Genomic DNA, 15,314 nt, shown 5'->3' with positions numbered 1-15,314 from the left:
GACAGCATATGGTCCATGCGGACCGACGGTCGCGTGTCACCGAGCTTGGGGAGGTCCAGGAGGCGGTCGGCCCGAGCGTCCACCGTGAGGCCGAACGTGGCGAGGAGGAGACGCTTGATCGCCTCGTACCTGCCGTCGGCTGGTGGGTTCCTCAGGACCGACACGACGCGGGCGGCCGTGCCGGGCCCGAGGGAGGCGACCACATGACAGTACATGGTCTCGTCCACCGTGATGCCTCGAAGTCGGAACTGGGCTTCCGCCTGCAGGAACCATACTTCAGCTTGCACCTCCCAGAACTCGGGGAGTTTGATCGTAACCGCGTTGTTTGCCATTGCGATGGCGTATTCGGTCGGTCAGCGACGGCTGATCCAACGTCGGAGGGTCACCAATGAAGCGCGGTGCTACGCGCGCTTACTTGTATAACAAGAAGGAAGCGGACAACGCGGTAAGTTTAAGAGTTTATTATAAGAGCTCAACTGTAGCACTGGAGCGCTCCGGGCTGGGCGCCCGGTGTATATCCCGCGGCCACACCTACCCCTCGGGCGTGGCCGCCGCCCACTTGGTGCGCGGAATGATGCCCTCACGCCAGTGAGCTTTCGTGTCCGCCACAGTAATGTCATTTGTTAAGAATAAGAGCTTTAGGGATGTAACATTTTTGGACGAGTTTTCTTTTATGTTACCATTTTGGTTATTGCAACATCATGTACCTTGAGAAGTGCTGGAAGAGTAAGTAGCTTTCGGCTAACCTTACCCCGCTCAGAGGTCCGATTGTTTTGCTGAAAAGTTCATTTCCGTTGTTGGAACCATGACGTTTGGTAATCCCTTAATTTACTAAACTGGGAGTTTATTAAAGGAGCAGCCTGGTTAAACTCAGCAGCTAGTACTAATTGCTGATGACATTCTGATTCGTCATTATAGAATACTAGCAGAAGTACCCGGCATTGCCGGGCGGGGAGAAGAGGGGGGGGGGGGAGGGGAGAAGAGGGGGGGGGGGGAGAAGAGGGGAGAAGAGGGGGAGAAGAGGGGGGGGAGGGGAGAAGAGGGGGGGGAGGGGAGAAGAGGGGGGGGGGAGGGGAGAAGAGGGGGGGGGAGGGGAGAAGAGGGGGGGGAGGGGAGAATAGGGGGGGAGGGGAGAAGAGGGGGGGGAGGGGAGAAGAGGGGGGGAGGGGAGAAGAGGGGGGGAGAGGAGAAGAGGGGGGGAGGGGAGAAGAGGGGGGGGAGAAAATGGGGGGGAGGGGAGAAAATGGGGGGGGAGGGGAGAAGAGGGGGGGGAGGGGAGAAGAGGGGGGGAGGGGAGAAGAGGGGGGGAGGGGAGAAGAGGGGAGAAGAGGGGGGGGGAGGGGAGAAGAGGGGGGGAGGGGAGAAGAGGGGGGGGAGGGGAGAAGAGGGGGGGGGAGGGGAGAAGAGGGGGGGGGAGGGGAGAAGAGGGGGGGAGGGGAGAGAGGGGGGGGAGGGAGAAGAGGGAGGGGGGGAGGGGAGAAGAGGGAGGGGGGAGGGGAGAAGAGGGGGGGAGGGGAGAAGAGGGAGGGGGGGAGGGGAGAAGAGGGAGGGGGGAGGGGGAGAAGAGGGGGGAGGGGAGAAGAGGGGGGGGGAGGGGAGAAGAGGGGGGGAGGGGAGAAGAGGGGGGAGGGGAGAAGAGGGGAGGGAGGGGAGAAGAGGGGGGGGAGGGAGGAAGAGGGGGGGAGGGGAGAAGAGGGGGGGGAGGGGAGAAGAGGGGGGGGAGGGGAGAAGAGGGGGGGGAGGGGAGAAGAGGGGGGGGGAGGGGAGAAGAGGGGGGGAGGGGAGAAGAGGGGGGAGGGGAGAAGAGGGGGGGAGGGGAGAAGAGGGGGGGGAAGGAGAAGAGGGGGGGAGGGGAGAAGAGGGGGGGAGGGGGAGAAGAGGGGGGGAGGGGAGAAGAGGGGGGAGGGGAGAAGAGGGGGGAGGGGAGAAGAGGGGGGGAGGGGAGAAGAGGGGGGGAGGGGAGAAGAGGGGGGAGGGGAGAAGAGGGGGGGGAGAGGGGAGAAGAGGGGGAGGGGAGAGGAGGGGGGAGGGGAGAGGAGGGGGGAGGGGAGAAGAGGGGGGAGGGAGAAGAGGGGGGGAGGGGAGAAGAGGGGGGAGGGGAGAAGAGGGGGGAGAGGGGAGAAGAGGGGGGGAGGGAGAAGAGGGGGGGAGGGAGAAGAGGGGGGAGGGGAGAAGAGGGGGGGAGGGGAGAAGAGGGGGGGGAAGAGGGGAGGGGGGGGGAAGAGGGGAGGAGGGGAGAAGAGGGGAGGAGGGAGAAGAGGGGAGAAGAGGGGAGAAGAGGGGAGGAGGGGAGAAGAGGGGAGGAGGGAGAAGAGGGGGAGGAGGGGAGAAGAGGGGAGGAGGGGAGAAGAGGAGAGGAGGGGAGAAGAGGAGAAGAGGGGGGGAGGGGAGGAGAGGGGGGGAGGGGAGGAGAGGGGGGGGAGGAGAGGGGGGGAGGGGGAGGAGAGGGGGGAGGGGAGGAGAGGGGGGAGGGAGGAGAGGGGGGGAGGGGAGAAGAGGGGGGGAGGGGAGAAGAGGGGGGGAGGGGAGAAGAGGGGGGGGAGGGGAGAAGAGGGGGGAGGGGAGAAGAGGGGGGGGAGGGGAGAAGAGGGGGGGAGGGGAGAAGAGGGGGGAGGGGAGAAGAGGGGGGAGGGGAGAAGAGGGGGGAGGGGAGAAGAGGGGGGGAGGGGGAGAAGAGGGGGGAGGGGAGAAGAGGGGGGGAGGGGAGAAGGGGGGGAGGTGAGAAGAGGGGAGGGAGGGGAGAGAGGGAGGGGAGGGAGAGAGGGGGAGGGGAGAAGAGGGGGAGGGGAGAAGAGGGGGGGAGAAGATGGGAGGGGGGAGAAGGATGGAGGGGTGGGATGGGGAGGGGGGAGGGTGGGATGGGGAGGGTGGGGGAGGGGGGAGGGTGAGGGATTGAGGGGGGAGGGTGAGGAGGGGAGAAGGGAGGAGGGGAGAAGGGGGAGGGGAGAAGAGGGGGGGGGGGGAGAAGAGGGGGGGAGGGGAGAAGAGGGGGGGAGGGGAGAAGAGGGGGGGAGGGAGAAGATGGGAGGGGGAGGGGAGGGGAGAGAGGGGAGAAGAGGGGGGAGGGGAGAAGAGGGGGGAGGGGAGAGGGGAGAAGAGGGGGGAGGGGGAGGGGAGAGGGGAGAAGAGGGGGGATGGGAGGGGGGTGGGGGGATGGGAGGGGGTGGGGGGATGGGAGGGGGTGGGGGGATGGGAGGGGGTGGGGGGATGGGAGGGGGTGGGGGATGGGAGGGGTGGTGGGAGGGGGTGGGAGGGGTGGGAGGGGGTGGGAGGGGTGGAGGGGTGGGAGGGGTGGGAGGGGATGGGGAGGGGGAGGGTGGGGGATTGGAGGGGGAGGGTGAGGGGGTGAGGGATTGGAGGGGGTGTGAGGATTGGAGGGGGAGGGGGAGGGGGAGAGGGGGAGGGGGAGGGAGAGGGGGAGGGGGAGGGGGGGGAGGGGGAGGGGGAGAGGGGTAGGGGGAGGGGTGAGGGAGGGGGAGGGGGAGGGGGAGGGGAGGGGGAGGGGGGAGGGGGAGAGGGGGAGGGGAGGGGGGGGAGGGGGAGGGGGAGGGGGAGGGGGAGGGGGGAGGGGAGGGGGGAGGGGGAGGGGGGAGGGGGGGGAGAGGGGGAGAGGGGGAGGGGGGAGGGGGGAGGGGGAGGGGGGAGAGGGGGAGGGGGAGGGGGGAGGGGGAGGGGGGAGGGGGAGGGGGGAGGGGGAGGGGAGGGGGGAGGGGGAGAGGGAGGGGGAGGGGGGGGGAGGGGGAGAGGGAGGGGGAGGGGAGGGGAGGGGGGGAGGGAGGGGAGGGGGGAGGGAGGGGGAGGACGGAGGGGGGTGGGAGGGGGGGAGGACGGAGGGGGTGGGAGGGGGGGAGGACGGAGGGGGTGGGAGGGGGGAGGGAGGGGGTGGGAGGGGGGAGGACGGAGGGGGTGGGAGGGGGGAGGGAGGGGGTGGGAGGGGGAGGGAGGGGGGAGGGAGGGGGTGGGAGGGGGTGGGAGGGGGGAGGGAGGGGGGTGGGAGGGGGAGGAGAGGGGGTGGGAGGGGGGAGGGAGGGGGTGGGAGGGGGGAGGGGGGGGAGGGAGGGGGTGGGAGGGGGGGAGGGAGGGGGTGGGAGGGGGGAGGGAGGGGGGTGGGAGGGGGAGGAGGGGTGGGAGGGGGGGGGGGGGAGGGATGGGGTGGGAGGGGGTGGAGGGAGGGGTGGGAGGGGTGGGAGGGGTGGGAGGGGTGGGAGGGGGTGGGAGGGGGGTGGGGAGGGGGGAGGGGGATGGGGGATGGGATGGGGAGGGGGATGGGGAGGGGGGAGGGTGAGGGATTGGAGGGGGGAGGGTGAGGGATTGGAGGGGGGAGGGGAGGAGGGGGGAGGGGGGAGGGGTAGGGGGAGGGGGGATGGAGGGGGAGGGGAGGGGGAGGGGGAGGGGAGGGGGAGGGGGAGGGGGGAGGGGAGGGGGAGGGGGAGGACGGAGGGGGGGGAGGGGAGGGGAAGGGAGGGGGGAGGGGGAGGGGGGAGGGGGGAAGGGAGGGGGGAGGGGGAGGGGGAAGGGAGGGGGAGGGGGAAGGGAGGGGGTGACGGAGGGGGAAGGGGGAAGGGGGAAGGGAGGGGGAGGACGGAGGGGGAAGGGAGGGGGAGGACGGAAGGGGAAGGGAGGGGGAGGACGGAGGGGAAGGGAGGGGGAGGACGGAGGGGGAAGGGAGGGGGAAGGGAGGGGGAGGATGGAGGGGGAAGGGAGGGGAGGGCCAGTCAACAATGACGTTGCAGTTCTCATGGTCGGAGAGCAGCACAACAATCGCGACATCGTCCTGCATCTTCGCAAGAGCACGAAGCGGATTTTGGAGACTCACCAATCCTGTGACCCACGCCCTCCAGTACCGGCGTTGCCGGGCGGGGGAAGGGAGACCCGTACATTCGCCCTCTCGACTCAAGCTCGTATTCGATTCGTATTCGAAATCGAAAGGGGAAAGGGGAAATCCTTCGTATTCGAATTCGTAAACACGAAATATGAATTAAAATTTAATTCATATCGCACAAAATCGACACAAAACACGATCGCATAAAGGTGAAAAAACGCAATGGCTTTTCACCCTGAATTACGTGCAAACGTGTAACGTGTGACGGGATGGAACATCACGTGATCGCTCTGAGCGAATCAGCGAGCTGCTCGCACTGGCTGAGATTAGCGGGTACTTCACTGAAATGCGCTGAGGTAAATATGAATAAAAAATATGGATCTCGTCAAATATGGTCTCGGCCATGTTCGTCCCAGGCTCAATGGCCATGTCTATGCCAAATATCAAACACGTGAGCCTCTCCGTTTCGGAGTCTATCGGTAACATTACACACACACACACACACACACACACACACACACACACACACACACACACACACACACACACACACACAAACTGTGTTTTATATATATATACACAAAGAATTAAGTTAAGCACCCCTACACAACGAATTAAGGTAAGCACCCCCTAATATATATTCTTTGTGTATATGTATACATTGGCATATATTCTAAGGTATGTGAGATCAAATAATGATTGGTATGACATTAGCAATTATCCATTGATGAAATTGAGTGATCAAAGTGAAAAAAAGTGATTGGTTGAGTCAGTGATCCGATCACGTGGGTCCTACACACGTTATTGACGCAAAGATCGCTAGAGGTCTTCTCAGAACAATGACTGTACGTTAGAAAACATAAACGTCATCCACACTGTCCGTGATGGACCTATAGCTCCATACTTAAATTGAGGTGAAAATATGCCTAAAATTCCCAAAAAATTTCACCTTAAATTATTCAGAATAAAATATTGAAAACGGCATGATTGTTATGTTTTTATGTGACCATAATATCACTTCTCCAGAAAATATAGCAATATCATGGGTATATTACACTGTTTTGACGACAACAAACTTGTAATGTGCGAGGTTGTAAAAAAACGGGGGGGGTGCTTAACTTAATTCTTTGTGTATAGATAGATGATGATGTTGATGTGGTCAGAAGCAGAGGTGAGGTATTACTTGGGCCGCAGGCACAGCACAGATCCCACACACAGGTGAAATTGAATGTGTGTGACATGGCAGAACAGATCTGCCACTAGTGGAGAATTTTTTTTTGTATACAACATCGAGGCTCGTGAAAGAGCTAACATTTATTTCACAAACAAATCAACCAGACAAACAAAACACACAAAAAGAGGGAGCGGAAGACAAGATGGGGAGAGAAGGGGAAGCACACAACCACAACATTTGAGAGCAGGGAGAAGTGTGGGAGGGAGAGGACTTGGGGGCAGGAGGCGTGGGAGGGGGAGGGCGGGGGGGAGAGGTATAAAACACAAGGGGACCGAAATTAGCGGGGGTAGAAAAGATCAAGGTTTTGGATGGGGGAGGATAAGAGATGGTGGTGAACAGCTGTTTTAAAGACCTGGAGGGTGCAGTGGGATTGAAGAGAGTGAGGGAGTTTGTTCCAGAGGTGGGAGAAAAGAGGAATGAAGGAGTGAAGGTGAGCAGAAAGTCTTGATTTTGGCAGTTTAACCATAAGAGGGTTGCAGGCAGATCTTGTGCGACCTGTAGGAATATTTGGGGGACAGAGCCCAGAGAGGGCTGGGGGGGCAAGGCCAGAGAGGAGTCGGTAGAAGACAGAAAGACCACCAACCTGCCTGCGGTGAGTGAGTGAAAGGCCCTTGGAGTTAGCTTCATCGCGGGAGATTCCAATGATTCTGAACGCTTTGGTTTCAACAGCGTGAAGACGGGCTAGGTGTGAGGCAGGAGCACCAGACCAGAGGGGAGAGCAGTATTCCATAGAGCTGCGGATGAAAGCCTTGTATGTGGTGAGGAGCTCAGGTGTGCCAAGGAAGGACTTCGCACGACGGAGGATGCCCAGTCGGCGACTGGCTTTGGAGGCCAGATTTGAAATGTGGTTTTCCCAGGAAAGATCATGGCAGATAGTGAGACCCAAAAGTTTGAGTGACAGAACTTCTTGGAGAGGATTATTCAGAAAGTAGATGGGAGGGTTGTCCAGTCGGTCTTTTCGGAGAGACATCGTAAGATTGTGAGATTTGTCAGGATTGAAAGACATGTTCCACTTGTTTGCCCAGTCTGATATTTTGTCCAGGTCTGCAGAGAGTGAGGAGGCTGCAGACTGCCGAACTGAGGGATGAGGAATGGAGCGACAGAGCGTAGAGTCGTCAGCAAAGAGATAGAGAGGATTTTCAAGAGAGTCAGAGAGATCATTGATGAAGACCAGAAAAAGCACAGGGCCCAGAACACTACCTTGGGGAACTCCAGCCTGAACAGGAAGAGGAGATGAGAGAAACCCATTCAGGGCCACACGTTGACTACGACCAGAGAGGAAGTCCGCCAGCCATGCGTGGAGATTTCCATGGATACCAAAGGAGGAGAGTTTGGTGAGCAGAGCAGGGTGCCAGACCGTATCGAAGGCACGTGAAATGTCAAGGGAGACAGCTCTAATTTCCTGTTTGGCATTGAGGACCTCCATCCATTGTTGAGAAAGCAGAAGCAGCATGTCCAGAGTAGAGTGACCAGGTCTGAAACCAAATTGATGATCAGAGATCAAGCCATTGGAGAAGAGGAAAGATTTCATATCTGAAGCAATGATGGATTCCATGACTTTGCTGATAATTGGGAGAAGGCTGATTGGTCTGTAGTTGCTGGGATCTGTTTTTGCACCTTTTTTGTGCAAAGCGGTGATGTTGGCTGATTTCCAAGCAGATGGCAGATGACCTTGAGCAAAAGAGAGGGTGAAGAGAACAGAAAGAGGGAGTGAAAGAGCAGAAGAACATGATTTTAGGACCCGTGGGCTGATGCCGTCGGGAACAGTTGCAGAATCAGAGTTGAGGGTTGACAGAAACTTTTCCACCTTGTCAGGAGGAAAGGACACACAGTCCAGGAGCAGCTGGGTACGACTGGGTACGGTGGGTACAGAGAGGGTTGGGTTTGGGACACAAGATTTAGAGGCAAACACAGAGTTGAGGCATTCAGCTTTTTCACGTGCGGAGTCAGCCGTTAAGCCGTTTGAGGTGAGGGAGGGGATGGAGGGGGAACAAACACCAGAAACAGATTTGACCAGACGCCACCAGGATTTGGAAGAGGGAGACAGATAAGAGAGTTCGGTCTTGAGAATGGTGAGATATTGTTTCCTGGCTCTCCTGAGGGTGGACACACACACTTGTTTCGGGCTTTGTGAAAGGAAATGAGATTTCCTTCCGTTGGATTTGCTTTCCACGAGACGAAAGCAAGTTGTTTCAGGGCAACAGCCTCACCACAAGATTCCGTGTACCATGGACGGGAGGAAGGGTATGACAACTGAAGACGAGATGGGATAAATCTGTGCATGAGAGAGAGCAATTTACTTTGAAAGAATTCCCAGGATGAGTTGATGTCAGAGGCGGTAGAGATGGGAGACCAGTCCAGATGATTGATGGCTGCTTGAAGACCGTGCCAGTTGGCCTGAGTGAAATGCCAGACTCGTCGACGCTGAGGAGACCTAACATTAATCTCACAAAAAGTCAAACCGACACATAAAACACAAAATAAGGGGAGCGGTACACAAGATGGGACAGAGGGGGAAGGACACAAACAACATTTGAGAGCAGGGACATCGAGAACTGTGGGAGGGAGAGGGCTTGGGGGGAGGTGGGAGAGGTATAAAACACATGGACACTGCAAGGACTTCCAGGAAAGAAGTTGGAATTTCAAAAAGGTGTATCTGGGGTGAATTAGCAGGGGTAGAAAAGATCAAGGTTTTGGATGGGGGAAGATAAGAGATGGTGGTGAACAGCTGTTTTAAAGACCTGGAGGGAGGAGTGGGATTGAAGGGAGTGCGGGAGTTTATTCCAGAGGCGGGAGAAAAGGGGAATGAAAGAGTGAAGGTGAGCAGAGAGTCTTGATTTTGGCAGTTTCACCAGAAGAGGGTTGCTGGCAGATCTTGTGCGACCTGTGGGAATATTTGGGGGACAGAGCACAAAGAGAGCTGGGGGAGCAAGGCCGGAGAGGAGTCGGTAGAAGACAGAAAGACCACCAACCTGCCTGCGGTGAGTGAGTGAAAGGCCCTCGGAGTTAGCTTCATCACAGGAGATTCCAATGATTCTGAAGAAGATACTGAAAAGATGAGAAGATACTGAAAAGTACTCCTTCACCTTTTTGATACTTGACAAAGACCAAGACACTATTCCAGCTCAAAAGTCAATTATGGCTTAAGCTGTGGAGCAGCCAAGAAATGCATGTTAGATTTTAAATAAAACCTAAAGTAAAAATTTATTCACAACTAAAGTTGACATTAAAATCTAAATTTGAGCAAAATATCTTACACACTCTTTCCTGATCATCATCACACTCTTACTCTATCACTATATAGTAAATTGATTGGCTATGACAGCATCAGGAGGCAAAGAGCGAGTAAAGAGGTTCAAGTTTTGTTCTCTCCAAATTTACCCAACTGGGGTTTATATCATCGCAGAATAAACTGAAGCCTGACTACTCACAACTTCATCATTTAGAATTCCAAAATGCCAGCTCACAGGCCCCATTCAACTTGAATCAAGTACCAAGGACTTTGTGTAGTGCCAGATGGAGCAATCTTCTTTCCTATGGAGAACTGCTCAAAGACAATGATGTATGAGATGCATTCACCAAATATCAAACTTTGTTTCACAAACTGAAAAGGATGGAAACGGATTCACTTCGATCACTTCGAAGTTTGCTGTTTTCTGCCTTTAACCGTCATATCCCCCATCCAAAACCTTGATCTTTTCTACCCCCGCTAATTTTTACCCCAGATACACTTTTTTGAAATTCCAACGTCTTTCCTGGAAGTCCTTGCAGTGTCCATATGTTTTATACCTCTCCCTCCTCCCCCCAAGTCCTCTCCCTACCACAGTTCTCTCGATGTCCCTGCTCTCAAATGTTGTGTTTGTGTCCTTCCCCCTCTCCCCATCTTGTCTACCGCTCCCCTTATTTTGTGTTTTATGTGTCAGTTTGACTTGTGTGATTAATGTTAGCTCTTTCACGATCCTCGATCTTGTATACAAAAAAAAAAAAAAAAAAAAAAAAAGGCTGAGCAAAGTAAGGTCGAGGTCATTTATTCCTGTTATGTGAAACACCCTGCAATCCATTTCTGCAGAAAACCGTTTTTTTTTTTGGAATGCCTTCCACATTTAACATCCAAAAATCATGTAACTTTGTATGAGGCCAGCTTTACCATTGCTCACATTTCTTATTTGGTAAATTTGGTTGTAGGATGGCTTTGAAGGCCATAAAATACAATTTGCAAAGGAGGTGCACAGAGCACACCGCACAAGCGCATGCACATCTACACTTGCCACTAGAGATGGTTCGAGCCCAATCCGAAAAAATAAAATAAAATGGGGAAACGCAAGAATCCCGAAAACCCACAATTCCCCAGGAAACAATTTACTGGGAATAAACACGAGCTATTTGTTTGAAAGTGTTCTCAGCTCAAGCTCGAGAAAATTAAGGCTTACACCATCTCTAATCTCTTTCATACGCAGCACGGCAATGGTGTGGCACAACAGACAACATAGAAGATAATGAGCACTAAAATATTATCCTGAACTTTGAGGAGACCGGAACATTCAGTGGAGTCCTTTTTCATCTCATTCGCACAAGGGCTTTGGCCGACATTCCACAACATGGTCAGGGATGGTTGTTGATGCATATTAACTGGTTATAATGAAGGTTTGTACAAACGAATGTTTTTTGGTATATAAACGAGTGTTTACTAAAGTTTGGCAGATTAAACAATAGCTTTGTTGAGTTTGGAGCTCCTGTAGATGCTGCACGCGCAGAATACACGATTGAACTCCAATGAAGAGTTTTAAGAATTATCAGAAGAGAATGATCGATGAACGAAGTGGACGTAAAATAGTTTTGAGGGCCAATGATGACATGGCAAATGGAGTAATCATTGTTGAAAAAAATAAAAATATATATTAAACAATTAAAAATGAGTAATGTTTACATATCAATTGGCTCTGTTCAATCGATTAAATATATCACCTTGTGAATGCCTCCTCAAGACCTCATAGACACATTAAAGCCAACAGAGTGGGAATGCGTAACACGATGCAGACATGTTGAAAGGAAGGAGATGCATTTCGAGGCAGGTTGTTACTGCAGATGCGATGTGAGTGCTTTTATAACAAAATAATAATCCTTCCAGTTTGCAACATTCAAAAATAAATGTCCAAAATCATCGTCGTCTTGGCATGAGGGTACCACCATCACTGGGAAGGTCTCTCTGAAGACGAATGAGGTTTAGCAAGATTGGAGTATGCCAGTTTTATCAAATACCAATTCATCATTTCATCACTCAATGATCATTCGGCAGTTTCACGACGTGTACACTGTACACCTTCATGTCTGTGAGTTGATCTGCAACCACGTGCATGCCACAACCCTGACCTTACCCCCAGTAACTGCATCGTTCCCAAAATTGAAGGACACTCCATAAAGAGGAAATGTTAAGAGGGTGTTGACCTTGGACATACCATTTATAATACTGTATATGAAAAATACTCCCAATGAAAGCTGTCAATTTATTTCAGTGAGAAATGTGCAGTGTGTGTACATGGAATGTTTTTTTTAAATGAAACAAACAAACAAAAAAAAGTCTTATTTATCCTCCTACTACATTCTGACATGAAATTCTAATAATAAGGCACTTTCCAAAGTAATGAAGCAAAAATTAACTGGCTCGAATGGTCCAATTCTAAACGTCACACCGGAGGGATAACGCAATTGATAAAATGGTGCCGTTGCTGTTGCCAAGTTAATTTGAGCTGGAATCGTTAAGGCCGAGTTTTAAGGATAGCGATACGATACAGCAACAATGTTTTATTGCCTTCCCTGAAAAGTTAATCTTCCCCAAATATTGGTAGCTCACTCTTCGCCTTCGGAACATTGCATATGGCGAGCACAAAATCATTCGTAGGCGGCCTTGTTTGGCTCATTTCTGAACAACCCGACACCGCTTAATGTCAACGATATACAATGATTTAAATCATTACTCCATCCGAAAAAAATGATTAGCAACGTGATAGAGATCAACACTCAAAAGTGACAAATTTTGTGACATACCTGACGACGTTCAACCTTTCAAATATATATATATACAGTGGAACCTTGACTTACGAGTTTAATTCGTTCTGTGACCGAGCTCGTAACTCAAATTGCTCGTATCTCAAATCAAATTTCCCCATTGAAATGCATTGAAATGCTATTAATCCGTTCCAGCCCGCCAAAAACCACACCAATTTTTTTTTAAATATACAGTATATATAAAAATATCTCGCGCTTTATATTTCACCTGTATGCAGCATACAAGTTGGCAGGATGGCCTGGACTGGAGGTACGCACACTTGACTCTAAAGTCTAAACTGTCCAGCCTGGGTTTGAATCCCGACCCAGCTATAACCTGTCATGGGTGAATCACAGGCAGGGTGATTCATCAATGTGTGTACCGCTAAACTGGGCGCCCCGTTTGCGTCCCATTAGTTGTTGGATGTTAAGGATCTCACCGTGTTTTCCACAAAGAGAAGGCGAGCTATCGCCGGCACTCTGAACAAGTTGTGGCCTGGCATGGTCTTCTCCTCTGCCGTTATATACGTCCTCCTCGGCACCTCGCTCATGTTTTTCGACGATTGCGTGTTTTATATCCAAGCACATCATCCTCTTCTTCTTCTCAGTACCGTGTTTTCCACAAAGAGAAGGCGAGCTATCGCCGGCACTCTGAACAAGTTGACGGCAGAGATACTGTACGTGCACGTCAAGATAACCACGTGACCGGAACCCACCTGGCGGCGTAAACTCAAAATAAAGAAACATGCGAAAACAAAAATGCAGCGCTATACGACAGAGATACTGTACGTGCACGTCAAGATAACCACGTGACCGGAACCCACCTGGCGGCGTAAACTCAAAATAAAGAAACATGCGAAAACAAAAATGCAGCGATATACGACAGATACTGTACTTTCACGGAAAGATAACCACGTGACCGGGTGGCGAAAGCTCGTAACTCAAATCTCGGCTCGCATCTCAAAGCAATAAACCGCCCGAGCGACGGCTCGTATCTCGAAAAACTCGTAAGTTGGGGCACTCGTAAGTCAAGGTTCCACTGTATATATATATATATATATATATATATATATATATATATATATATATATATATATATATATATATATATATATATATATATATATATACATATATATATACATATATATATATATATATATATAGTCACGTCAAAAAGTAAGTACACCCCATGTAAAGTTTTGACTTTTTCAACATATTTCAACATACAGCTATTTAATCTTCATTTCAACAATATTGATAGATAAAGGTGATATAATATAACAAATATCATGAAGCATTTACATTTTGTAGACCATCGTATAATTTAAATAAACAAATGCAAATTTCGCATGTGGAAAAAGTAAGTACACCCTTGGCTCTAATAGGTGGTATTGCCCCCTCTGGCAGAAACAACCTCAAGTAGGCGTTTCTTATAACTGTCTTCCAGTCTCTGACATCGACTGGGAGAAATTTTTGCCCACGCCTCCATGCAGAATTCTTTCAGCTGTGCGATGCTTGAGGGGTTTCTTGCATGCACAGCTCGTTTCAAATCCCCCCACAACATCTCGATGGGATTTAGATCCGGGCTTTGACTTGGCCATTCCAGAACCCTCCATTTCTTTCTTTTCAGCCATTTCTTGGTGGATTTACTGGTATGTTTAGGGTCATTGTCATGTTGCAAGGTCCAGCTTCGGTTGAGCTTCAACTTTCCGACAGATGGCCTCACATTATCCTCAAGCACCCTCTGGTACAATGAAGAATTCATAGTGGATTCTATGATGGTGAGCTGCCCACGCCCTGATGCAGCAAAGCTGCCCCAAACCATAATATTTCCACCACCATGCTTTACAATTGGTATCAGGTTCTTGTGGTCAAATGCTGTCTTTGGTTTCTGCCAAACATGTCTTCTGGGACTGTAGCCAAATAGCTCTACCTTTGACTCATCTGTCCAGAGCACATTGGTCCAGAAGTGCTGGTCTTTGCCTAGGTGTTCATTGGCAAACTTTAGTCTTGCCCTGATGTTCTTTCTGGACAGCAAAGGTTTCATCCTGGCACAGCTCCCATGTAGATCAAATTTGTGCAGCCTCTTTCTAATGGTAGTCTCATGCACTTTGACATCAACAGTGGCAAGAGCTACCTGTAGGTCCCGTGATGACATTCTGGGGGTTCTTAGAGACTTCTTTCAGCATCTTGCGGTCTGCTCTCGGGCTGAACTTGCTGGGGCGGCCTGGCCTGAACAAGTTGGCAGTTGTTTGGAATGTTCTCCACTTGTAGATGATCTTCGGGCAGTCGAATGATTGATTTCAAATTGTTTGGAGATCTTTTAAAATCCCTTCCCAGACTTGTAGGTATCTATAACCTTCTTTCTGGAAGCCTCAGAGAGCTCTTTTGATCTAGGCATGGTGATGCCGCACACTTCAACAACAAAGAGCAAACCAAACTAAATGTCTGAGGTTTAAATAAGACAGGTTCTTCCAAGATCCTCTCTGACGATGTTCTAATCATTTGCACCTGAGCTCGTGCACCTGATTCTAATTTTAGCTATTTGAAGTAGCGATAAATGTAGGGGTGTACTTACTTTTTCCACATGCAAAATTTGCATTTATGTTTTTTAAATTATACAATGGACTACAAAATGTAAATGTTTCATGATATTTGTTATATTATATCACCTTTATCTTTCAATATTGTTGAAATGAAGATCAAATAGCTGTATGTTGAAATATGTTGAAAAAGTCAAAACTTTACATGGGGTGTACTTACTTTTTCACGTGACTGTGTGTGTGTATGTATGTATGTATGTATGTATGTATGTATGTATGTATGTTATATTGACTTGTGCTGGTATATAAAACATTTATTTTGGTATAAACATATAAAACATATGGTATATAAAAAAACCAAAAAAAAAAAACCAAAAACATTTATTTTCCTTTCTCCACATGTGCTGTCGTCTCATCCTGTACTTTCTGTCCAGGTGTGCTGTTCGCCCCGCCCCCATTATCTCCTTGCCGTCCACCTTTTGCCCTGTTCACATGACTCGTGGTGGTCCCTCTCGGCTCTCCCCCGTTGTTGGTATTTTGTTGGTATTTAAGTTGGTATTTTGTGCATATAAGATTGTTCATGGTTCTGTTTAAATATTATTTAAATATGTTTAACCTTTCCCCTTCAGTATTTTATTCAGTGGTATATTACAACATGCTGTTTTTC

This window comes from Myxine glutinosa, chromosome 1 (assembly GCF_964187855.1).
Source record: "Myxine glutinosa chromosome 1, kmMyxGlut1.1, whole genome shotgun sequence".
NCBI classification, from domain to species: Eukaryota; Metazoa; Chordata; class Myxini; order Myxiniformes; family Myxinidae; genus Myxine; species Myxine glutinosa.
The sequence above is the reverse complement of the archived record's forward strand: the minus strand, read 5'-3'. Positions refer to the sequence as shown.